At 41.3% G+C, this 6,962-nt stretch overlaps 1 protein-coding gene across 3 annotated transcripts in view; it reads left to right on the top strand.

Annotated features, from left to right (window-relative positions):
* Positions 1 to 6,962, top strand: part of bahcc1b (BAH domain and coiled-coil containing 1b) — a 73,568-nt gene that overhangs the window by 28,413 nt on the left and 38,193 nt on the right. The gene's annotated exons all lie outside the window — the stretch shown is intronic.

Below are 6,962 nucleotides of genomic sequence, written 5' to 3'. Positions count from 1 at the left end.
GAATGAGAACTTTTTCTTTCTCACTCACATTTTTGATGGAGCATTTTGTCGCTCACCTTTGGCAAGGGAAGACATTTTTTTAAACCCGGCCTTTTCTGTTCATTGAATCGAACCTGCTACTCCGTTTTATGATTGATTCTTTGCTTTGTGTAATGACCGAGCGCTCCCAGCCAGCAGGTGATGCGTCTTGTAGAGGAGCTTGACGTCGAAGCCGTGAGATCCGGGGATCTTAGTTGGGGAGCGTGTGTGTGTGTGTGTGCGTGTGTGTGCGTGTGTGTGGAGAGACATTAGTTTGTGTGTGTGTGCGTGTGCGGCGAGAGTCTGGTCCGCAATCTGGGAGTCAGGCTTTGAGCTGCTGTTCATAGTCTGCTGATTTATGCGCCTCGCAGGGAAATCTCTCATTTGTTGCTCTTTCATCTCATTTTTTCCCCTCCACTCTCTCTCCCTCTCTCTTCCATTCTCCGCCCTCTCTCTCTCTCTCTCTCTCTCTCTCTTTTCCCCCGTAATGTGATTCAGTGCAGCCGCTCGTCCCAGATGACACGCCATTGCTTTGCCTGCGCGCGCCTCACTCCCCGCTTACTCCGACATGAATGAGTCAAGAGGAATAGTTGATGAATAATAAGATAGAGCGCAAGAGAAAATGCTATCTGGATGTCGTCGGGCAAAAGAACTCCTTTTGCTCGCCCGAACATATTCTTTGTAAGCACTGTTCAGTCCTTTATTGACACTCTGAATGTGTTTGCATCCCCGGCGTGCACGTGCGCGCGCATGTGTGTGTGTGTGAGAGAGAGAGAGTCTTCGAGGCTTCCGCCACCGCCTTGTTTGAGTAGCCCTGTCACTTGTGCAATTCTGGGGTGTCAAAACAGATCAGAAAGGTCTGGCTTGACTCCTGCCACTAAATACAAACACACGCGCACGCACACAGTCACACACACACACACACGTAGTCAGACACACACGCTGGCTCAAGGCTCTATGCCAGGGCCCTTGGTGGTTGGAGGCTTATGAAAGGGTCGGGCTGACGAGAGGTTGCCAAGTGTACGGCAATAGGCGTAGTAGCCAAACTAACGAGAGTCAGAACCCCTGACACACACGCACACACTTACGCACACACACTCTCGCACCAGGACTGTACAGACTGACTGAGCCTTTCAGTAGTGTGTGTGTGTGTGTGTGTTTGTCAAGTGGCAAATGTGACAATAATTCACGAGCATAAAGATGTGTCTTGTGTCAGGATCGAACTTTTTTTTGTTGTTGACTTGAAAAGGTTTTGATTTTATAAACGCATTGAAAAAAACTTTATAACTATTTTAAAGTCAATTTTATGTATGCAGTACGTTAAACAGTCTCCCTGCTAGGAACTACCAAGGAACGCTAGTCGCTAAGCTAACTTGCGCCTCACCAGCAACTGCTGGCTAACCACTGTCTTAGCGCTATGGCGCTACAACTTTTTTTTTTTAAGATAGGTTTTAAGCTTCTTTTCTTCAAATAATTGTTTGTCAGCCAGGTTTTCGCTTTAGCGGTAAAAAAAACGAAAAGAAACTTAAAACCAAACTAAAAACAAGACAAGATGAACGAACGCTTACAGCGCTGCGCCGCTGCCGCTAGGACAGTTTTTAGCTATGCTAGCTAGCCAGTCTAAGTTCATTGCTGGTGTGTAGCAAGTTAGCTTAGCGACTAGCTTCCTGAGTAACCGACAAAGCAAGAGAGACAGTTCGACATCGACATACAGATTACATAACATTTATTTTAGAGTGGTTAACATTCTTCAAAATTGTGAAGATTGTCAGCGAGGTTAACAGATTTTTCTTTACTGCAAAAAACAATTGTGTGAAGAAAAGAAACTTAAAACCTAAACCCCAAGTTACTAATGCTTAAAAACAAAAACAAAACCCATCTTGTCATCACTAAAGGAGGATGAGGAGGTGCTAATTATGTGACACGCAGAGCAAGATGAGAGAACAGGAGAAGCTATGCTAACCGTTAAGCTAATGTGAAATGTAGCACAGCGTTCTCGTAGTTGGGCTTAGACACGATGAATTATTTTCAGTTTTTTAACTAATTTTCATTGATTTTAGCTTTACTAAGGAACCCATTCAGAAATACTTTAATTGCAATTTTTTAAATTTATATCACGATATATGTTATTACCGTGAAAATATTTAATTTGTAGGCTAACGTGTTGTGTTTTTTTTTTTTTTTTGCCAAATCCAATTCAAACATAAACTGCAGCTTAACATTTCATGTGTTTTAAAACAAATTCCTGTGAGAACATGCTGCTTTGTGATATCAGTCTTATTCCTGTTTTGTCTTCCTGCTCGCCTCCTCTTCCGCGGTTCTCCTCCTCCCTTCCCCTCTACAGAATAGCGTGAAACCTTGGGACGATTGGGCCTGCTATCTTTCATCTCGCTGTTAGCTTTCACCTTCGATCTTTGCTCAAACGTGAAACACAGAGGTTATTATTTTTTTTCCACCGTGCACCTCCGTTTTTTTTTTTTTGGTGTGTGTTTCATGTTGCTGCAAGCAACATCCTGCACATATATTATATGAGTAGTTTAAAATAAATGCGAGAAAAGAGTTATCATCCAAAAATAAGACGCTAACCTTGGCTGCTTTTCATCATTTGACACCTTCCCTGGATTTTGCATTTAAAAGATTTTTCCTTCTACTGTTTTTAAACTGACAGCCTGCCCTCATTGAACCGTTTTTAATTAAAATTGGCACTCATAAAAAAAAAAAAGGCTGCCTTGTACCTGCAGAACTGTGAGGGCACTTAAGTACAATGCGCCCAATATTCTAAAGTTTCTGAACAACCTTTTGGGTTACAATAAATTAAAAAAAAAAAATCAAGTTTGGCATTGACATACCGTATTCCTATAATGTTGCGTTTTTGAGTGCAGCTATAATGGCCTTAATTGTGTTACAGTTAAAAAAAAAATGGTTTTATACTATCTTTCTTAAAGCACATACATAAACTTATCATTAGTTGACTGTGCAAAATCAATGTTAAATGCCATGTCAAATGCTTTTAAAGGGTATTTCAATAAAAAAAATAAAAATCCCTCTTTGCATGTAGTCTAAACACTGCAATCTTATTAACTCATTCACTGCCATTGACGGCTATAGACGTCAAAAATTCATTTGAACTATTTCTATTAGTTTAATGTTTTTTTTTTTCACTTTTGTTAACAAGAGTATGAAAACCCAGAAAAAAAGTTTTATCGTACATTTAGAACAGATATAAAATTTGTGATTAATCGTTAACTATTGAAATCATGCGATCAATTACAATTAAAGATTTTAATCGCCTGACGCCATTTAAAAAAAGAAAAGAAAAGATTATTAAAAAATTTGGGGCATCAGGCGATTACATTTTTGAATTTTCTAGGTTTTCATACTCTTGTTAACAAAAGTGAAAAAAAAAACACGTTAAACTAATAGAAATAGTTCAAATGAATTTTTGACGTCTATAGCCGTCAATGGCAGTGAATGAGTTAATCAGATTGCCGTGTTTAGACTACATGCAAAGAGGGATTTTTTTTTCACTTTTGTTAACAAGAGTATGAAAACCTAGAAAATTCAAAAATGTAATTGCCTGATGGCCCAAATTTTTTAATAATCTTTTTTCAAATGGCATCAGGCGATTAAAATCTTTAATTGTAATTAATCGCATGATTTCAATAGTTAACGATTAATCACAAATTTTATATCTGTTCTAAATGTACGATAAAACTTTTTTTCTGGGTTTTCATACTCTTGTTTACAAAAGTGGAAAAAATGTTAAACTAATAGAAATAGTTCAAATGAATTTTTGACGTCTATAACCGTCAATGGCAGTGAATGAGTTAATATTGCATTTGTGGAATAAGAATAAAATCCTCCCACGGGGGGGCGGGCATTTTGCCACTTGTCGCCTGAAAATGACATCACGGAAAAAAATCACATGACCAAACCCAGGAAGTTAGATGTGATTGGTTGTTACCTGTGCCCTAAAAGGCACTGTGATGTCATTTTTAGCCGCCAGCAGAGGGCAGTATAATGTAAAATGGTTACCCGCGGAGATGGACAAAAACAGATTGATTTTGCTTCTAAATTCAAATGTAATAAATGTAATATTAATCAGAATGCCGTGTTTTTACTAATGGGGGCACATAGAACATATTACGTTTAAAACTTTTACTAAATGTATAGAATTTTGGAAGCCAACTTCAATCAAAAGTTCCTGAAAACAATGCGGGGACTCAATAAAGTTCATTTGTAGCCCTATTATCTACGATGACACCGAAAACATGCTCAGCAGTCGAACCTGCACTTTTCCTCCCCAGCTTTGCTCATTTAACTGTCAAATCATAAACCAACAAATCAAACTGTCAGGACAGCTGACGGATTTTCAAGTGAACAGAAAGTCCTAATTTTTGCTGTCTCGGATTGTCAGCATCTGATCGGAGGATTCAGTGAGACGGTATTGACACGCTTCCATCACATGGTGCCATCTGGGAGAGTGGGCCGCACTCGAGTGGCGTTTTCGACTTTAATCACCACTATGGAGACTGAATATAGAATCTTTCTCCGACAGCACTTTCCCTTTATAGCAAATAACATGTATAGTAACATGCACCACATAATCTCAGGTTCACTTGGGTCACTGTTGCGTTTATTTACTTTTTGATGTGCATGCATGTCTGCGGTTGACGTGAGGAACAAAAACCCGGCTGAGTGGGGTTAGGGTGCGTTTGTTTAGGTCGTCTTTGCGTCTCACGCAGCCCTCCTCTGACATATCTCGTCAGTTCAGCTCGCGCACGCCGTTTGCGCAATCCTCATTCGGCGTTTGGGCTCAGAGCTCCGCGGGGAAACAACGGGAGGATGTTACGGTGACAGATGGAAAGGGAATGTCGGGATGGGGATAAAACAAAGGCGGAAACAGAGGGCAGGAAGAGACGAAGGCGGGGAGGGGTGGGCGGGCGGGCGGGGCCGGTGAGGAAAGCAAACGGACAGAAGTCAGGTTTACGTTAGCGATGATTTTTCCATATCAGGAAGCGGGCAAATATCATTTTCTCCTCATCTCGCCAACATAAAACAGACCGAGCGGGCAGGGAAGGGAGGTGACAGGAAAGAGGGGAACGGGGGTGGGGTGGGGGGGGGGGGGGACAAAATGGATGGAGATAAGTAAATGGAAAAAGATGGAGACATGGGGGGAAGGGGGTGGAGCCGGGGCTGAAGACCAGCTGTGGGAAGAAAGGGGCACCGTGGAATGTGAAGTATCTCAACTCTAAGAACACTAATCAATATCACTAAGTGTTTGAAATAAAACGTTTTATTGACTTATTTAATCAACATGAACTTTTATATGTTTTGAAGACATTTTAAGATGGCTGTAACTTAAAAATGGAGTGCGTAGCTTATAACAGACTTTTTTTTTTCCTGTTGTACATCGTAAAAGATGAGGTACAGACAGACCAGTGAGTCTATCATTTTCTCTTTGACGCGCGTGTGTGTGCATGTGTGCGCGCGCGTGCATGTGTGTGTGTGCCCACACTGCCAGGGGGCCTTGTGAAACCAGCCCGAGACGTACTGTATATGAGCTGTGTTTTATTATGACTGGCTGAAAGGCCACTGATCTACTGTTGTACAAGTGCGGTTTGCAGCTTCAAGAAGAAGAAGAAAAAAAAAAAGCAACACAAACAGAAAAATCTGCCAAAATATTTCAACATAGGGAGGGAAAATAGAACAGAAAGTGGCGAAAAAAATAGATGAAGACGGGAAAGTTCTGCCAAATTCCTTGTTGGCGAACTCACTTTTAAAACATGTTTACAAAATGGTGGCTGGTGAGTGACATGGGAGCCATTGAATGAGAGCAAACGCCTGACTGCTAACAGTTAGCCAGTCTGCTTGGTAAATAGGGCCTAATTAATAATAATTATTCTCGCCACTCTGCTCGCCACTCTGCTCGCCACTCTGCTCGCCCATGGCGGCGGCCATCTTGGCCAATTGATTAGGTACGCCAAGGACTCTCTCCCCCTCGCCCACCTAGGTCGGCGGCCATCTTGGCCCTTTGACTACTATTACAATTACTACAACTACAAGCACTACTTATATTAGTACAAGTACTACTTACTACTACAAGTACTTGCTACTACTATACTACTACTCCTATGTCTACAAGTACTACATACATGCGTGTTTCCACCTTGCAAGAGTCAGCAGTCCCATTCAAAATTTCCGCGGGAATTTTTCTAGTTATTATTATATTATTATTAATAATAAAATCAACCAAAAAGTGTAAAATAAAAATTTTAACCTTAAAATTTGTCAAAATAAATTTTGTTAAAAAAATATATATCATCGGTTGATTAATTGGTTATTTAAATCATTGACTATGTTCTGTATAAAGACAAAAAAAAAAAGAAAATAACAGCTTGGGTGCACGAGTGTGTGTTAGCGAGGATGCGTTTGAGGTGAAGGTACCGCACATGCAAGGCGCGCGTGCGCGCGTGCTCAGCTCTCTGATGCGAACTGTTGTCGTAATTGTCTCGGCGAGGCAGTGTTTATGGGTAACGACCCAGCCCACCGCACTTGCTCCGTCTCCCCATCCAGCGACTAATTACCTGACTCCCTGCGGATTTGTTTCTGCCTTCCCCCGACAACTGTTCAGGTTGTTCCACCAAATGAGAGCACGCTGATAAGTGCGGATACATTCAAACGAGCCAAACTAAACAGAGCCGGTTCGCTCGCCGGCTTCCACTGCTACGTCGTCGTGCGCGCGCGGTGGAAACGTACCACTGAGTCCCTGTGTGATATCTGTTGTGAAGTGCTTTAAGCAGCAGCCGTGGAGAAATGTGGTGAAGAATATCATTATGCTGAGATTCTAAGTGATTCCAGTGAATGATTATGACCATGATTAAGATTCCCCCTAAATTTTTTTTTTTTTTTGACTGTAGGGGATTTTGTCACCCATTTAGTTT

The sequence above is a fragment of the Vanacampus margaritifer genome, chromosome 18, assembly GCF_051991255.1.
Source record: "Vanacampus margaritifer isolate UIUO_Vmar chromosome 18, RoL_Vmar_1.0, whole genome shotgun sequence".
In the NCBI taxonomy this organism is placed as follows: domain Eukaryota; kingdom Metazoa; phylum Chordata; class Actinopteri; order Syngnathiformes; family Syngnathidae; genus Vanacampus; species Vanacampus margaritifer.
This window is presented reverse-complemented; position numbering and strand designations above follow the sequence as displayed.